The 19,207-nt window shown below is 38.9% G+C and overlaps 1 protein-coding gene across 2 annotated transcripts in view; it reads left to right on the top strand.

Moving 5' to 3' along the window:
- The first annotated feature begins 8,408 nt into the window (after positions 1–8,408).
- The window catches only part of bcl9l (bcl9 like), a 33,924-nt gene continuing 23,125 nt past the window's right edge, over positions 8,409–19,207 (top strand). For both annotated transcript variants that reach the window (XM_042487386.1, XM_042487387.1), the window contains exon 1: positions 8,409–8,756. The gene's annotated coding sequence lies outside the window, so the exon portion shown is untranslated. The remainder of the gene's footprint in view (positions 8,757–19,207) is intronic.

Raw genomic sequence — 19,207 nt, 5'->3', positions numbered from 1 at the left:
AGACAAAAGGATTTAATAGGATCCAGATTGTTTTGAGCTCTCACTGTTTCAAAAGGAGACGCTGCCATATGTATGTCTACACTCACTGGGTTTGTTGCAGGCCAATCCAGGCATTCAGAGCTTTACAAAAGGTCACGGCAACACCTCTAGTCCTCATAACCTTTTTAGGGTCAGGCTTCAATTCACAAATAGTGCGGGACCTCACCTCATGTGGCCCCTTTAAACTTCATAGGCATGGCCTGCATTGTGTCTCCTATTACCCTCACAAGTGAAGATACACAATTGCAATCAGTCGGTTGTTACACATTATCGCACAGTGATATTTTGATTTGTATGCCACTTACATGGACTATCAGATTTGTTAGATTAGTCTGAGTTCAAATAAAACATAGCCTATTAGTATAATGAGTTATTCTAAAACAGAGCTACACCTGCAAAGCAAATGTCCAACAGAGGATTTATATCCCTGTCTTGTTTTGATGAATAATATTTATACTGTAGGTATATTTGTTTTATTTTTTAACCTCTTCTTTTTCATAACTTAAGAAAAATGAGTTCAACATTAGTATATATACATCTTAATTATTTGTTTCAATTACCGGCACCTGTTGATTTTACGTTTTTATTAATGGTAACAGCTTTATTTATATAGCGCCTTTCAAAATAGTGTTACAAAGTGCTTCACATTACACAAAACCAAAATCCCCCCCACCTCCAACCACCCAAGAAAGAAGCGAAGAATTAAAAAATGTTTCAGAGGTAAGTTACAGAGAAGCAAATTTATAAAAATGAGTTTTAAGTAGGTACTTAAAAGAAGTTAGTGAAACTGCAAGACGGATTTCAACAGGAAGACTGTTCCAAAGTTTTGAGGTCCTGATAGCAAAAGCACAGCCTCCTTTAGTTGTAAGCCTTGATCGAGGGACTGTTAGTAGGCTTTTGTCGAATGATCTTTTCACCTTTTCACTTCATTGTTTCAAAACAGTTTAATATGAATTTATCAAAAACGTCTAATGTTTGTGAACTAGTTATTAAGTTTATCCTCAGATATGTTTGTGTACTAACCCAAGACCTAGTTTTGTGCAGTTGGATTTTTAGATGAGGAATTCTGAGCTAACATGGCACCAAAAAAGCAGTTTATACAAAATCTGAATTTGCCCACTTTTGAAAGACATTTGGATCCTGATGTGAATATTTTTGGAATCTAACTTTTTCTGCTTGTCAATGAGTCATACCTGCAAAGCAAAACTGTCTCTACAGAGGGAACAATGAATGAATGTGGCCATGATGAAAATTCACCAGAATAACTCCACTGCCATCTACTGTCTGCTCTGGTTTTCCACAGTGAGAAGTGTGCAAATGGTCTATTGTGTTGTGGAGTTGAATGTTGAACATTAAGTAGGAGGAGAATACTAAAAGAAGAGCAGCATTGGTTTTAACTGACTGTTATGATATGGAAGAGCCTATATAAGCTAGTTGTGCCCAAATTGGACAGAGTATATGTGTGAAAGGGAGAGAGTGGGGGGACAACATGGAGCAAAGGGTTGAGGTCGGAATTGAACCCGCAACTGTTGCAGCGAGGACTCAGCCTCTTTACATGGGGCGCCTGCTCTATCCACTACGCCGCCCCACCCCATCTGGGTTCACATTGAATGTATTCCTGTAGTTTAGTTATAGTTAGGGATGCACAATATTGGATTCTTTGTTGATATTCGACATGCAACCATGTAACAACTCATCTGGCCAGTAACTGATGCCAGTATAGATATATTCACTTTTATTCTAACACTAATTTTAGTGATCATCAAGTCTTGTCTGTAGTGGAATTCATCATAATATGCATGCATGCTCTCATCATAATGAAATAAAATAAAATGAATAAAAAACACAATAATTTTCACTGTAAATTCTATTCATTTATTGTGCACAAAAGAAAAATACTTCAACTTGTTTTGTAGATGTTCACTTTGTCAGTTAAAAAAAAAACCCATAAAATATTGTTTTGTCATATCATTAAAAATCAGCATGTCCGATACTGATATTTCATTTTAAAGCCAATATCGGTTGATACCGACGACCTGCCAATATTATTGTGCATCTTTAACTGTAGTAACTGTGTAAAACATTAACATTCAATCCTATCCCTATGAGGGAGTCAAAATTTGAACCTTTGTGTTTTAATGACCACTGTGCTGTCAGTGTGAAAATCACTGAGCCCACAAAAGCAATCTAAAATTTCCTTCATTCACCTCCTACCTGGGCCTAATCCAAAAACAAGTTGGCCATTTACTGCAGAGAATTGGTCACATGGGTATTTACGTGTGCCAACAGCCTTGATCATAACACAAACAAGACTGTGGAGATTAGATTGACTTCCTCAAGAACCCAGATGCTTATCTCCCCCCCGGTAATCAACAACACTACCTCTTGCACACAGCTGAGACGATTAAATGTATCCAAGACTGAAAGATGCTCTTCCTGTCTCAAACATGTCATAGCAATTTGTCCAAGTTCTTAACAATCATCATCATCATCATCATCATCATCATCATCATTCATCACTGCTCACTCTGGATCTGCCCACTTCCTCTCTGAGCAGTTTGTCATTTCTTTGTCTGTTGGCTGCCCTCCATCAAAAAGCTGCATGATTTTAGAGTAAGAGCAAGAGGAAAACATGATTGTTGCTGACTTTGCCCATCTGGGAAACCACCTGTTTGAGATATTGCTCCTGTGCATCCGTGCCTGCACCAGCCGCCACGGCAACCGCTTCTCCCCAATTACAATTACGCTCTCACCAAAAACATACACACCCTGCCATCAGACTGACTGAACAAACAAACAAATCTGAACATGACTGCTGGTTATTAGGTTATTCAAGCTATTTATCAATGTCAGCCACTGACGCACCATTGCCACTTTGTTTTGTGCTTCACTGCATACTCAAGTTGATCCTTTTCTGTTTGACATATTTAGGATTATGACTGATAATGGCAGCAAAGTATGTCAACATCACTGTACTGTTTCTGTTTACTCCAGTATTTTACATGTACCTACTGAGTCAATTCATGCCTTTGTTACTATCTTGCATGTTATGTGTTTTGTTATTATACGCACATCATTTTCTGCAACTATTGTCGATGAAATTCAGCATTAACCTTAAATATGAACCTTATGCATAAAGACGTGCACTGCATAAAGAAAAGTGTCTTTTATGCAAAATAAATATGACAAACTAATCTGCAAATGTTTGATACTTTTGCATGCACACACACACACAGACGCACACACACACACCAGAGCACAAGCTATTGTCTATCGAGTACATGCTGTTCTCAGATGTACTCTGTTTTTCACTCTGAGAGCAGCGGTAGAGATTGTAGGTGAGGGACTTGACTTCCTACACTGCTATACACAATGGCATGGCTAGTGTTTGTCACCACGGAAACCATTAGTTTCTTGGCAACATTCCTATCATCTCTAGCTGACTAAAATCAAATGTAATGATGGGATTCCAGCAGTTGACTGAAAGATTGCTGGGAAATGCTTTAGCAGTGGGTAAAAGTGTATACAGGTGAGAGGGAAAATGATGAGGTGTTGCAAACTTTCTCTGTTTTGGTCTCTACACAATGGGTTTGCACAGACTTCCTGCTGACAGGTGGCTTTCTAAAGCACAGACATTTAGGCATGAATCCTGTCATTTGTAATGTTCTTCAATGAAAAGCATGAGCAGACTACTGGTAAACTCCATCACTAAATGTCACCCGACACAATACATCCCTTTCATGCATCTTGGTCACTAGTGTGGACAACTATCTCAAGACCATTTTCTTGTATATGCATGAGTTTTGATTTTCTAGGTGCATGTAAGCTGCTACAGTGGATCATGTTACATCTTTCCATACACTGCCATCCACTGGCCAGGTGTTGGAAGTGCATCACATATCTCTTAAAATGGCCAAAGATATTAAAAAAAAAATTGCAACTTAAAATGATCCTTCTTTAACAAGCAATTCCTGCAGGTAAATCACATTTGGCATCAGCAAGAAACATATAAAGACTAAGACAGTTGCTAAAATTTCCAAATATTGTTTTATGTTGGAAGGAAACAATGATTAATCATCTGTCCACTGAAGTGGACATCATGCATCACTGGCCGTATTCAAACTACAGAGAGGTTCCCAACTGGTCCAGTCATGGGGTCTAGATTTTGAGCTTAGTCATGATTTCAAGGTCTACACATAGGACAAATTACCACATCTTCTTTTTTATTTCACCAAAAGTATGCAATACGTTGGGCTTAGAATACAATAAAATAAAACATTGCAAGAATAGAGTGAGATTACTCAAACCTTGGTAAATAAAAACCTCTGCAACCAAAAAAGTGCATGTTAAGGCACAGCATGTTAATTGTACATATAATACCAAGAACATAGCAATACAATAGCAGCTGATCAGCACAAAATGGTCATTCAAAATAAAAACTGTGCTGCAAATTCACTGTACTTAGAAATAAAGTGTGTTTTTTTACAAACATGATATAGTAGCGAGTCATTTACAGTCCATTCAAAATGACACATGCCCCACTTTTGGACCATGACCCACCATTAGGAACCACTGAAGAACAGTTAATACTATTTCTGTACCTTTGTTGTTCTTGAAAATACTATTATCTACAGTGACTCTTCGGCTTTTAATCAAATGTATCGCATTATTAGAATATAACTACCAGTTGTTATTTTAATATTTTAATATTTTTTGTGTTTTAGTGGAAAATGTTCACTGAAAAAATATAGATAGTTTAACAGGGGGAGGTGTGAGGGGTGGGCTAAGGAGTCAAGCAGAAGGTTCAAGGCTTTTGATTTGCTTTGAACACTATAGAATATGTTAAAATATGTGACACACAAATTTACAGCATTTAAAATATGTTTTTAAAGTTTCACATAATATATTTCTGTTTTTCTTTGGTTTTTATTTCTGTAGTTGAAAATTTTATTCTATGATGTCTACCCAAGTGGGCATATGAAAAACTGAAAAATATATTTTTAATTTTTTTTTGAATGTATACATCATAACTAAAGAGGAGTAAAAAAAACTCGACTGAGGTAGTCATAAATCATGCATGAAAGCGATACAATTCCTGATATGCAGCAGTAACTGAGCCACAAGTTGCTTCCCCAAATTAGTAATTCACACAACCACACTGACCTCTGCACCTCACAAACTGATACATTTTTTAATTAGTCATTTGTAAGTAACTGCTCAGACAGAGATTAGGGCTGATCCTCCCAACTACCACCATCTCCACCTACTATGGAGTCACACAAAGCTCTACATTTAAAGATCTATCTCTCTGTCATTAACATTACTAATATACGTTTTTTTGTTTCACATCTCTTTGTTTTCATAAAATTTTATGGAGGGTCCTCTCTTAAATACATCTCCCTGCTTATTTCTTCCCTGTAGCACCATCACATTCCCTAAGGGTAAACCAATTTACATTCTTGTTTTGCTCTTCAGATCCATGCCAGTTTCCATGACAACATAGTTTCACTTTCTCATCCTCTCTGTCTCACTCCCTCTATCTCCCTCCTCTCTCTCCCCTGTTCTCTCATTCCCCACTGCTCCTTTCTTATGTTCTCTTGACCTTCCTCCAATGTTTCATTTTCTTTCTCTCCAAATACTGGGCTCCAAATTCCTCCTCTCCTCTCATTTCCTCACCTAATTGAGCTCATTCCTCTGCTTGCCATATACCAGCAGAGAATAATGGACTCAGATAAAATATATCTCAGGGGGGAACAGTGGGATGGAATTCACAGCATCTTTTTGTATTTTCGTCATAAAATACAAATGCAGGCATACTCTGTCTGCAGGCTGTTTTATTTGCTCTTAAATATCCCTGGGCTGGTCTGTTTGGCAGGAGTGATGCCTGGAACCCAAAATGATTGAATCAAAACAATGTGCCACAGAGTATTCTTTCCTTTGATTGAAATAGTATTTTTGTTTGGCAATTAGTGTCCACACAATAGCAAACACAACTCAAAGACAATGAGAAAAACAAGATGCCTCTGTCAAATATCCATATACATTTCGTAATCCTTTAATTTAGTTATTCAAAGCTTTCATACTAAATCCAGTTTATTTCCATTTTGATTTGGCATATGACAGAACAATGTCTAGTGCACATCTCTACCTAGTGGCATAATTAAAATCTCAAGCTTTTTAATAACTCAATGATTAAAAATGTCTGCTGCCAACAGGTGTGATGGTCCTTCCTCGGCTGATTAATACCAGTCCCTTCTGCCTTATCTGAAAAGAGAAGGTCATGAAGACAGTGGTCCGTCTCCTGCATGTCTTTGACCAGTCTGGCTGCTCTCGCTCTGTGTCTGCAGGTCAGAGAGTCTCAGTAAGTCACCCCTGTGGGCTGTGATTACTTTCACTGCTCCATTCTGACCTGTCTTCACTGCATATCTGCATTTTATTCCTCTCACTCTCAATAGAAAGCATTGCTGCTTCCTCCTCAATGATTTATGATTTTATTGTATGTGTCCTTCCCTATAATCAGCTCATAGGATTTCTTAAGAAAACGGAAACATCCTTACACTATCATCCTAGAGCGGTCATGTCCATAATCTGGCCTGGGGGCTACTTGTGGCCCTCAGACTAATTTCAAATGACCCTCGGCTTGTCTTTCAAAATGTTCTATATGATTAACACAATAATTGTTAATAAAGCAAAATCACTTTATATTTTTTTTATTAAACTCAAGATGACTGGACAATCATACACTTTGTAGACATACACAAAGTAGAAACTATGGGGCAAAACTAATGTGTCTTCATAAACAGACGGTAAAAAAACAAATAAACGGTTACCTAACAACAGATATTTCTTGAAATATAGTAAACATGGCCACAACAAAGAAGCATAAAGTTGACAGTGAGGGCTGCTGCTTTAAGGAGCAATGGGAAGGTAAATACTTTTTTACTCAAAGATGAAACTGTTGTGTTTGTATCATTTGTATGTGATTTTTTTTAATAACCCAAAATGATGCAAGATGCAGTCGGCCACCAGGTATTTTCACATTATCTAATCTGGCCCTTATTCAAAAAGATTTAGACACCCCTATCCTACATTATGGGTGGTCTATAGACCTAGATCCTAGAGATTATAAGCAACTGTTGCAGGTGCAAATGTGGCAACATCGTGACTAAAAAGCATGTGAGATGTGCTCTTTGCCCAAACAATGTCACATGTTGATTTGATTATGGCCATTACCTTGGTAGGGCTTAGTATCCAGCAAAGGAAAGGTATTGATGTCTTATACTCCTAGATATAGCCTTCTCTAAGCTCTAAGTTCTTAACTGTATAAATTGCTGAAGTAAAACAAATGTCAGCATTTACTTTGTATCAAACAATGTATGACTCACATCTGAATTTAAAACACAGTCAGTGCACCTTTATCCCAAGTTCACTTGGATGCACTTTGCGCAGACTACTCCTGCTACCCACACCACCAGAGGGAGTATTAAACTGAAAAAGGGCTGGTTTAACAGTGCAACAACTGGATCTTCTCTCTGATAAACTTTATAATGGTTCCCCCAAACCTTAAGCTCAGTTCACAGTGTTTCTGATTTACATTGAATTTGAAATCTACTGTAGGATGGTGACTGATAGAAATATGGCATGAAGTGGAAAGAGTGTTTATTTTGATAAGATATGCTCAATTAAATGGAAATAAAACATGTACAATCTGTTATTTTAATGATTTATTGATTCTCCCAAGTTTAGAAAAATGAATCTACAGTGCATTTAAGTTGGAACATTTTATATGAGTATGTTGCTATATTCATCATCTGAAAATATCATAAATATTAATTCTGTTTTTTAAGTGTCATTCATGTAACCTTTAGCAAGATTATAGTTTCAGTTTCAAAGATCTTTAATAAACAATAAAATACAAAACATATAGAAGTGATATAAATCAATCATGATTATATCACAGGCTATACAGTAAACAAAAAGAGAAAGACAAATGCCAAAAGACAATATTCATTCATACAAATACATAAAAGACTAACACTACCATCATCTTAACTGCCTTCTTGTGTTGTATGTATTGTTTGGTTTCAATTTCAAATGTAAAGAATGAGGTTATTGTACTTTGTGGATTTGTGGATATGATATTTTTGCCCAAATATTTTTTGAGTTAATAATATATTATTTGATTTTACTGCCACTGTATCATTGAAACCAAACAAAAAATTCTCTAGGCATGAAGTGAAATCAGATCACAATAACAAATCTTCTCAAGTCCAAAAAAAAAAAAAAAAAAAAGAAAAAAAAAAAAACCCAACAAAAACTGAGCCACCACAGAAGTCCAGTATGACATATCAGCACAGTGACATACGGATACCCGTGTGGCCACACTAATTATTGTCAGCGGCTGGGAGTGATATGGACTCGCAGAGAAATGCAACGTCCTGCCCTTCTACATCTTGAATAGTGGGAGTCATGAACCGCTGCAAGGTGACGCGTCCCCTGATTTCAACCGAAACTTCAACCTAGACACGCCGTGTTATTTATCACCATCTGAACCTCCCGTCAAACTGCACCAGCTCCTTTCTTATCAAACATCGGGATCGGGACCATCTTGCGCAGTGGTACGGCGAGCGGAGCAAGCAGTGGCGGCGGCGGCCACTCCGGGGAATGTCGACTGGCCGTCAGTCCTGACATCGGCCTCTTCTGATCTCACACACCAGGTAGAGTACACAGCATTTCAAAAACACTGTCACTGCCGAGACATGCTAGCTCTTCGCCTATTTCAGAGCTGTCTCCCTAACGTGTGGACTCGTGTAACTTTCTCTTCCTTTTATGAAGTCTTCGGCTCGCTAGCAAGCCAATAACAAAGTTCAAATCCCGTTAGCTAGCATTGGTTCGCTTGCAGATGTGTGCTACGTCAGTTTACAAGCAAGTAGCCTAGCGAAGACATGAATTAGCATGCTAAGTTAGCCCGTGGACCTGGCTGGCGCAGCAAGTCTCCACTCAGGAGCGCAGGGGTTCACACCAGGGGCATGTGTCCTTAAATTCTCCTCACAAGAATGCGGTGCTTGCTCAACTTCTGTGCTTTCAGGTGCCGATAAGAGCATGTTAATCCATGATGTGTATACAACTAATATTAGCTTGTCAGGAGGCTAATCTGACAGATGCAGGCAGAGCAGCATTTGAATGGTTTTTGTGCTAAGCAGCCACACTGTGTTCAGTAAGGTGACAGACTGCGTAACGATACCTGTCACTTCAACACAGACTCAGCGTGGGCATGTGGAGACCAACATGCTGTGAATAATACTGCCACTGCTCAACACTATCTGCCTCTTTACTGCTGCCGTGGTCAACCTTAGCTTTAATGTAGAAATATTACATGCAATTCTTGTTTTAAAAATCTATATTTTAGTAGGCATGTTCTGCTCCCGCTGTGACTCCGGTACACACAGCATAATGTGCAGCTGGAGTAAATACCGAAAACGTTTCCTGGTTAGCTGTCAGAATGTATATGTTGAAATAATCATTACCACAATAAGGATTGTAGTTATTTTAATTATATAGCTAAATGCTGCCCCACAGACTGTGTGTTTAATCACACAAGTCGAGCTTATTTATATAGCACATTTTATATGACAGGCTCAATGTGTGTAAGATAAAATAACATCATAAATGACTAAAGTCATATAAAATAAAAACATGTACAATAGGAAAATATTACATATATAAACAAAAAAGATTTTAAAAAACACAGCACAAAACATAACAGTTAGGACACTATAAAGGAATCAGATAAAAAGGCATTATTATTATTATGCCTGTTAAAAAGTGAATAATAATGTGGCAACTTCAGCAAAAGTAGAGACAGGAAGCCATTCTATGTAGGGATATACGATATTGGATTTTTTGCTGATATCCTTTATCAGATATAGAACAACTTTTTGGGCCGATAATCAATACCGATATATAAACTTTTTTCCACACCTAATTTTAGTGATCATCAAGTCTCTTCTGTAGTGGAATTGATATCATATTAAGAAATCTCTTATCGTGATGGACCACCAGCAGATGAAAACATAACACTTAGTGTTGATGTTTTGTGCATGTTCATTTTGTCAATTAAATATTAATCTGTCTGTGATATTATCAGAAATCAGCATGCTGTTCAGTTCCGCTATTTCATTTTGAAACCGACATCAGCCAATTCTGATAGCAGGCCTACATTAATATCCAATCCAAATTCCACCTGATGGTAACTATGTATTGATAAACAACACAATTAGCATTGAAGTCAAAATGTAATGGGAAAATACAGCTGGAGAAATGAAAGGCAATCGTCAACTCACTGATAGTGTGAGCAACAATTTAACACAAAAATTGTATTATTCAACATAAAGCATAATGTTATGTATAGGCACATAACTAACACTAACAAAAGTGCCTTTTGTATTTTAGAACATCAAATGGCAAACTAAAAAGCAACCTACAAACTTCTCTGTCCAGCACAAGGCATGATGGAGCTGTTGGCATCACTACAATAAAACAATAAAAAGAATTTATAATAATAAAAAAAGTAATGTTAATAATGACTACAGTACTAATTCTTAATTAAAGTGCCACCAGTTATACAATCATTTATGTCCTAGCAAAAACACGCTTTTCCCTTTTCACCCTTTCTCTCTCTTTCAGCGTATTTGTGTGTGGTCTTAGTCCAGTAACCTTATGACAACCTATGACCCTGCTCACTTCAGCCTGTTGAATATGGTGTGACAATGCTTCACTTGAACCAGTTCACAGAGACATACTACAGCTTTTCTCTTTAGCTGTACATCATTTCCCTGTGTGTGTGTGTGTGTGTGTGTGTGTGTGTGTGTGTGTGTGTGTGTGTGTGCGCGCGCACACGCACGCACGCACAGGCGCGTCATGCTGTTTGTGTATCTACAATATCCTGGTGAGCTATATATAGCACCTAACAGAGTTTGCAACTTGATCTGAATTGTCTTTCAGGGCTACAGTGCACTGTACGTTGCTTTCCACTGGAAGTGAGATGTCTCTGAGTTCAGAGCATCTTTTTCTTTTTTGACTTTTTGTCAAAACGGACAGTCCACTGAAGACTTCTAGTGCAAGTTTCAGTTTGTGCTTTTGTTGTGTTTTATTCTTAGGAGTTCCTGTGAATGAGGTTGAAGTGGATAATAGTGGAAACTTAATCTAATATGTCAGGGCTTAATGGAACAAAGTATATTTTGTTTTTGTCCATCCAATTCTCAGCATTTTGCAAATTGACATTTTAGAAATCAACTATGTGCGCTTATGTGGGCTACATTTTTCTTGGATACAACACATGACAGAACAGGTGATTCTTATGACAACAAGAAGGCTAACGTGTCTATAATTGTACAGTAGAACAAAGTTTAAGCCTGCTTGTATTGACCGACATCCTCTAGGTGTGACTGAAAAGTCTATTTCCTGCGTCTTTTGTGTTTGTCCAGAGTTGATTTGAATGAATAAGCATGTGGCGGCTGCTGCATGTCCACACAGACTGCTACAGTGCAAGCAGAGACAGATTTGGTGAGCTGCTGACAAAGTGTTTCTTATCTGGTTAGGTGATCTGAGAACTTTGGGGTGAGTTACAGAGAGCACTGCTAAGGTGTGCTATGAAAGAATAATGTGACATTGAGAACGATTCCACATGACAGAATATACTAAGACACGTAAGCACTGGACTCTGTAGGCCTAGTGAAAAAAGCAAGGCCTTTCTAATCCTTAAATAGGAAGCATTTAGTCCAAACATTTTTGTCACTTGCATTATGGTTCACATTAATGTCCCGGTGTCTGGTTCTGTGCCTTTCTCTGTGCTTATCTTTTTGCATATTTTTGCATACAGTCTTTGTAGACAAAAGTACTCTGTCCACACTGTTGCTGGTCCTCAACCTTTCAAATCGCATAATATATTTCGTCACACCAGGCGGTGTATTCAGGCTCTTAATGTTAGGTTAGGTTAGGTTAGCTTGTTTGGTCAGGTGAGAACAAAGCCATTTGAACTCAGGTGTGTTGCAAATAACCACACTGAAACCTTGCATGTCTTTGGTAAACTGTGCTGCTGTTCACTTAAAGTGAAACTGTATGAACCAAATATAGGATTTAACCCTCAGACAATGTGCACAGCTTTATGGGTGCAAGAGGACAGATTTTCACCTGAGTCTGTCAGCACTTACTTGCGCTTGGAAAGCCTTGTGTAACAAATTAAGTCTCAGTGGAAGATATTGAGATATAAGATATTAAGATATTTTTTCATGTGTTCAAAGCTGATGTGAACCTGAGAAAATGTATGATTTACGAAAAAGCAGAGCCAAGTGCTTACTTGTTCCGCATTCCCACCAAAATTAGCGTGTGCACGTAGGAGTTTTAAATATGGGTTAACCCGCTAAATATGAGTGAGTAGCTGGTTTCCTACTGCCACTGAACTCACCTCTGGAGAGTGTGTTGGCCTTTCTGTCAGCTGGCATGTGTGTTGTTTTGTTTGTGTGTCTGTGCGACGTCACAGACAGGCAGGAGAACAGGTGAACAGTAGACAGCAGCAGTAACAGAGGTCTTTAAAAACATTTTACAGTGGTTTCTTCCATTTAAATATCTCTTGCATGTTCAGTCTCTCTTTCAAATTTGGTGCAGACTAATTTGGAACATTGTTTTAGTGCTGCTTTGGAGGACACAGACAGTAATTGGTGATGGTACGTCATTGCATCTTGCCGGTTAAGGAGCTGAAATTACCGCGTTCATGGTTGTCCCATCAAAGCTGATCGGAGCCAGAGGTGATAAAAACCTGTGCACTGTCTACTGCAGAGTCAATTGACCTGGGTGTGAATGCTGTTCGTACGCCTTCCCATTGCATTTAAAAGCCAGATGTTAGCAGATGTTGGTGGGTTTTTTGTGCAGTGGGAATGAGGCTTTGGTTACAGGGAGAGGAATTTTGATTTGTTTCAACTCCTGTCACAGCCACAATGTCCTAATATCCAATAAATATCATACTTGATGGTCTGTGTGACTTTTGTTTACAAGTTTGAAACATGTCTGTGTTATTAAACTAGATGACTCAAGCAGGAAAATGCGTCAAAGTAAACTTTTCCAGCTACAAACCCAACCGTAGGTGTGATGATCACAGGCTTGGTGACCAACAAGGTCACATTCCTCCTTTACCATGAGGCCTGAGCTCTGATCAGATCTAACCAGTCATCACAGCCACCTTTTTAAACAATATTATAAACTGGGTAAGCTAAGTTTGCTCTGTTAAAGAAAAATGTGGGAACTGAGTGTTGCCATCACATTTCCCAAGATTGATATAATGAACACAAGTATGGTTGAGTATGTATAGAGGATCTTGTTTGCTGTGAAACATTACATTTTAAAGTGACTCATTGATGTCAAAACAGGTAGCTTCCAAAACTTGAGTATTTAAATTACTATGGCATAATATCACTTGGATTTTCATCACCTAAAATCATTTGCAGGATTCTGTGACAGCATGGTGCTGAAAGCTGCTTTAGAGTGTTTAAGCAATATTTGATAACTGTGCAGTGTGTATTCTTTGGCTTAACTGTCGGCTAGTCAGTAATCCTTTATCAAAGAAAAGAAAAATTGCAAATATATTGAAGGCCCCTTTAGAGTCTTCTACATTCTAGTGGTGCTTCTTAGGGCCCTTTCACACTAAGCTGATGATCGGCCATTGGTCAGTGTCAGGCTGTCTGTGAGGTTCTGTCACACCTATTTAGGCCTACACCGTTTGCATTGCTTGGCCCTTGTTAGCCCTTGTTAGGCCTTGTTGGTCCTTGTCCTCTTTTTAGATTCTGCCTGTTAAATCAGCGTCTGAGATGGCAGAAACCTTTGGTGAGTGAAATCACTGATTGGCAGTGCAGCTCAGTACGCAATTGCTCGAGTCAAGAGGGCATGAGATTGGAACAAACGTTTCATTTTAGGTAAGACTATTTGAGCTCTTCAGAGGAAACAGAATGTAATTGTTTTTGATATTGTTCGCTATCTCACCATAAATATCCTTTGTGCTTTCAGTATCAGGTTGTTTTGTGAATGTGGCTAACTAGAAGCTTGAATCAATCCTGTTGGTCTCGTGGTCTCCCTTTTTGAATGATGAATACAGAATAACGTCGCCCGCTGGAGCGTTATTTCCTCGCAGTTGGAGAACGTATGTGCTAGTCGGCCATTAGCTGTAATCTTTGCACTTTTCAGGTGCAACATTCTAGTCCAGACACAGGTGACAATAGCAGATGCAGCAATCATCACTAGGGATGTAACGATGCATCGCAAGGCAGTTAAAAATTGATAAAAAAAAATATTTGAGATTCAAAATGGTGAGATGAAAAAAAAAGCCGCAATTTTTTTTAACAGCTGAGGGCGTAATCTACTTTTGGCTTTGCTTGCTCGCTGTGCACGTCATTACGTGTTTAACGTCCTATGTCATCACCGAGACAAGAGAAAGTTCGCTAACATAAATAAGACGAAGCAAAGGCTCCACCACAGGCGATATTGAAGTAGAAGACGCACTCTCCAGTTTCAAACGGAAGTGTGATGGCATGTGAGCCGGCATCATAGTGAGGAGCTCCGGTCAGCCCCGCCTGCACAAGTTACTTGTAACGACAACTATGCGGCCAACTCACATTGACAAGCGCATTTGCAACCCCACTCGCACAAATGAGTACAAGAGCCAGAGAGAGAGCCCATCTCATCACCCACGAGTAGGAAAGGGCCAACTTAGTTCTTCAAACACGCCCTCTCTGCTTTCCCCTCTAGCAAAAGCAAACCTTTCCACACCAGCCACCTCAGTCCCATGTGAAAGGTTTTTTTGTTTTTTGCTTTTTACCAGCAGGGGACATTGTGAATGTCCAGAATGGCATTTATTGCATAGTTTGTTTTGCATTTATACCCTACCTCAGAAATAATAAGGGACTCTTTAATTTTATATGGAAAAAAAGAGAAAATGTAGTATTTTGTACCATTTTTGTTTGATTGAATAATTAATAGAATATTTTTCAGTCATAATTCTTGTAATCTCATTTTATATTTAAAAAAATCATGAGAAAATCATATCGTGAAGCCAGTATTGTGGATTGTATTGAATCTTGACTTGAGTGACATGTTACATCCCTCACCATCGTCACAGCTAGTTCTTTGATGTCGGTTTGGTGTGTGCCTTTACACCCAAACCAATCTCAGTGTTTTGAACAAAGCAGCTAACAGTGCCATTATAATAATAATAATACCCATAGCAAGGCTAAAAATGCTTAAGAACAGAAGCTGTTGATAAACATGTGTAGGAACTCTCTGGGTGAAGAATGGATTTGCTCAAGTTTAATAACTGTCTGACTTTTATAAAAACCAAAGAACTGTAATTGCAAGCGCTGTTGGAGAATCAATACACAACATCTTAATCCTGCTATGTGAATGCTGAATTCTTCACAAGTTGACTTGTGCTGCCTGCTGTATGAATGCACAATAGTATTTTATCTTTGTGTGGGTCTCGTGGAGCTCTGTGTGGCTTTAACAGTGGGTACCATTATTCTGTCTAAGCAGTGTGTTCTACAAAAAATGTATTACAAACAGACGTACAAACAAACAGGCTCCAACAGGGATTCTACACCCGGATATTGCGTCTGTCAACACCTCTATCCTCCTTAAACTTTTTAGTCCTATGCTTTTGTAATTATGCCATCACTTACAGTTGGTGTGTAATTGGCATTTGTTAAAAACTCTTACCCAGTGAGTATGTTTTTATCAAAGAACACCAGTTTTCAACAAAAGTTTGTTACTCTACGTAATCTCTGTTGGAGTGCAAACTGTAAATTGGCCTGCAAAGGCCAAACATATGTGAACACTTTGATGATCTGGAGGTAATTTCCCACCTTGCTTATATCCACTGCAATAATTACAAGTATGCTTGTTTAATCCAGGTGATTTTTCCTATTTATTTTGCCTTTTAAAAAAATATCTTTTACATCTTAAGTTCCTCACAGCTTGCATCTTTTCTTCAGTTTAGGACACTTACCTTTCTTTTCTACCTTTACCTCTTTTCACTCAGTTATGCCTTGTAGTAGGGCCATGTCTGGGTTGGATGCCATTGGTGTCAATTTTGACGTTCCTCTAATTGGAATCCTTCTCTCCCCCAATTTCTTGAATTCTAGGGCATGTTATTTTAGTTAAGTTATGTTTGGGCTAATGTGTTGATCACTGTTTATGGTTAGTCTAGTGTTGTTTTGGGAAGAAGATGCTGTATTTAATGCTCCACAGGCATCCAGCAGTTAAACCTTTAGTTATATAGGTTAATTTGCCAAATCTGAATAAAAAGGTTCAGATGTGAAAAACATCTTCTACAAACCCATATATGCATTCTTAAATTGCTGATTATGATCATTGACCTGCGGGACAAATCAAGACACTATCTGGTTGAACAGACTGGTCATCCTCTCTTGAGCAGACTGGAAGGTGTGTGTTCATTTTAACACTTGATGGCTTCTGTCCATCAGCTTACTGCCTCTGTGCCATAATGCCTGCCTTCTGTCTGTTCTAAGGCTGCAGTTTGGTCTTTTTCCTTGCTCTAGTTGGCTTTTTTCCCAGAATGTGTTGGAAAGGATACAACCCTTGACCCTCTGTACAAAATGAGCCCAGTACTTCCCTGTCCCTGAGCTGAGGCAAAACCAGGGACTAGATGCCCACAGTCTGCTTACTACTTAATATCCAGCCTGTTGGGGAGGTCTTTATCACTGTTTGTCTGGAGTAGCCAACAAATCCTGAATAAAATGTCCACATTTCCATGCCTACCTCAGTTCAGCCAGTCCTGAACACAAAAGTTACAAACATGTCCAATATATAAACCACATATAAACCAAAGGTGGCTTCACTGAATCAGATATTTTAGCTTAAAGCCATTTTTCTTCCTCTGCTCAACTCTGTACTTTTTGTACAGTTCACAGTGTTTCCACTTGGTGTAAAGAGAAACGTACATCTTAGGTCATCTCTTTTGCCATCAATGTTCAGCGAGGCCGGTTACATCAAAAGACAGCGATGCTTTAAGATCTTTACAAATGTCTCACTTTTCCTTTTTTCCTTTGGCCTTTCCTCTGTTGCAGGCCCTTCTCTCTGCACATCGCCTACTGGTTAGCCTATATTTACTCAGCCCCATGACATGTTTTGTTGCCACAGCAACCTGCCACAACCCCCCTAGTGTGCTGATTTTTTTGTTGGCTGTCACCTGTGTACTGTCCCACAATGCACTGCAGTTACCCCCAGCAATTGCTACGAGCAGACTGAGAAATGTGAGTGCAGAGAGAGCAGCAATGCAGATCACAGACTTACATATAGAGTTTGTGGGTAAACTTCTCCCAAAAGAAAAACTACCTTTTAACACAATAAATGAACGAAGCAACTGAATACTTGGATGCTGACCTTCTGTAACCTCCTGTTATGCTTGTAGACTAATACATTCCAACAACACCAGGCTGCAGAAAAACAAAGTGTTGGAAGAAGAGAACAAACGTGTGATTGAAAAAAAGGCGAGAGGAAAGAGAAAAAAGTTATGGCAAGGACTATAAAAGCAAGAAATAGATATGGCTATCGGGCTGAATGTGGTCAATAATCCATGAGCAGGGTTCTCCCGCCTGTTACACTCTTAGCAGGCCCACTTCAGTGCTCTGACCAAAAATGCCAAACATCCAGTATTGTTTTTTTTCCTCCTGCAAGACTTTTGAACAAGTTCCAGTTGTGTCCTTTCCTTGCCTACAGCATACAAATATAGACTTCTCTCTACTTAAAAGTTCTGAGTTTTGAGTGTACTGCCTCTGTGCAAGACACATCCACACAGTCTGCATCAACACCAGATCATTTCCACAAGAGGGATAGTAGTTTCTGAATTTATTTTCTGGAATCAGCTGCTCAGTGTGATCAGACATGGGTTGGGTTGGTTCCAATTAAAGGGGTACTTTTTAGTGCCATTAAACTCCGCGCCTCCCCCTGAAAAGGCAAATTTTATTTTATTTTATATATAGTGCCAAATCACAACATAAGTCATCTAAGATCACTTTTCACATACAATAGGTCTAGAACATGTTTTTTTATTAAATAAACCAAATACATTTATGTTATTTATCAAATATATGTTTTAGTCTCTACGTCGTTGCTGTCAATTCTCCTCCACTCTGTCGGGGCTTCCCCCCCAACACGCACACACACATGCGCACATGCTGTTGTCTGTTGTAAAGAAGTGCCATCCATCCATTTTCTTTCGCTTATCCAGAGTCGGGTCGCGAGGGCAGCAGCCTAAGTGCAGCTTTTGCGATTGATACGTCACCTGACAAAGACCCAGAAATCATTAATGGAGAGATATCGACCCCAACCATCTGAAAAGAAGGCAAAAATAAATGCAATTATTGAGACACACACAGCATGAAACTAGCATCACTGGCAAAGATGCAAACATTAGCCCTGCTGCTATAAAGTACCAGCCTGAGTGCTAGCAGCTCTCTTGCTGCTGGTTCAAGTCCTGCACAGAACACTACCAGTTCTCCCGCTGGAACTTCATTCCCTGGCAAGCACCACAGGACTCACCACAAGATGAGGACAAGAGAGGATGAGGGACTATCCTCAGTCAGCCCAGCCCCTTTTTTTCCCCAGTTTTCTCTGGTGATTTAACACCATTTTTTGAACAATACCAGACTGAGAATTACGCAAGTCAAATGAGATTTGGCTGTTAAATATGAATACTCGACAGTTTGTTTTGTTTCTCCATATAAAGTTTGAACAAGCTCTGCGGGACATTCAGTGTGACAGCAGCATTTATGTCATATAGTAAATTAACAAACTAACAGTGCTAATGATGGGCCATGAATGTGCAACAACATTTTTTTTCCAACACTAAATATCAAACAAAAGCCAGAGTCTGTTTTTTACTACGTTGCTGTGAGCTGTAAATTCACCACTTCTCTCTCTCTCCTCCTTTGTGCCACTGCCTGCATGTCTGCTACTCCCTCTACCAGAATAGCATTAAAGTTAAGAGTACTCACTCTGCAGCAAAAACTCAGGGCCAAAACATACTCAGAGGCACACTATACAGCACACTGACTCACAAAAAAAACACCAAACAAGCATACAAAACCCTCCGCTCGACTTGAAG

This window comes from Plectropomus leopardus, chromosome 5 (assembly GCF_008729295.1).
Source record: "Plectropomus leopardus isolate mb chromosome 5, YSFRI_Pleo_2.0, whole genome shotgun sequence".
NCBI lineage: Eukaryota > Metazoa > Chordata > Actinopteri > Perciformes > Serranidae > Plectropomus > Plectropomus leopardus.
This window is presented reverse-complemented; position numbering and strand designations above follow the sequence as displayed.